The following is a 933-nucleotide window of genomic DNA, read 5'->3' on the forward strand; positions in this document are numbered from 1 at the left end:
TCGGGGGGTCGGAGGAGGCGCCAGCGTCAGTCGTCGGGGCGGTTGGCCGGCTAGTCTCAGCTTGATCGCCTCCGGCAGTAGTCGGATCGGTCGCACGCGGCTCGTTGCTGGAGGCGCGGTCGGGCTGAGGCTGGCCGTCTGCTCCATCTTCTGGTGCCTCCGCCTCGCCCTCACCCTCCGCCTCGTCCTCCTCCTCGACGCTGGAGCCGATCACCTCCGCCGAGTCTTCGTCATAGTCTGGGTTCATCCCAAACCACTCCGGCGGGACCTCCTCGCCGTCTTCAGACCGCTCGGGGACGAAGATGCTCGTGTCGGTGTACTCGGTGATCGCCGCAGCGCGCTTGACGAGGGCGTCTTCCGCAGCCGCCAGCTCCGACTGGGCCTCCGACCGAAGCGTGGCCAACCGGTGTAGATCCAGCCCCGGGTACCACGCCTTGACGAACTCCAAGGCCCGGCGCGCTCCAGCCCGGGCCGAAGAGCCCTTCCAGACCTCGAGGCGACCAACCGCGACCTCCAACCAGTTGGCCGTCAGGCTGGGGGTGCGCGGAGCCTGCATATCCGGCCAAAGGGCGGAGATCGCCTGGGCGCCGACGCGTTGAAGTCGGCGCAGCATCCGGTGAGCCGGACGGAGGCGAGCCTCGATACTCAAGATGTGCTCATCAAGAGTTTGGGGGGCATTGACGGCGATTTCTGCGCCCTCCGCCCTCCGACTTGCACGATCGGCCTCGATGGCTTGGATAGCGGCCTGAGACTGCCCAGGGAAGAAGTCTGCAAAAGACACGAAGAAACAAAAAAGCGAGTCAAAAACCAAGAGTCGGCACGACCTAGGTCGGCGGCTCAAAGAAAGAAAACAAAGAGACTCACCATCAACGATGTCTTCGATCTCGTGGAAGTCGGAGGACAGCATCGCCTCCTTGTCAGACCAGGAAGAGC

Source organism: Triticum urartu, unplaced genomic scaffold (genome assembly GCF_003073215.2).
Source record: "Triticum urartu cultivar G1812 unplaced genomic scaffold, Tu2.1 TuUngrouped_contig_257, whole genome shotgun sequence".
In the NCBI taxonomy this organism is placed as follows: domain Eukaryota; kingdom Viridiplantae; phylum Streptophyta; class Magnoliopsida; order Poales; family Poaceae; genus Triticum; species Triticum urartu.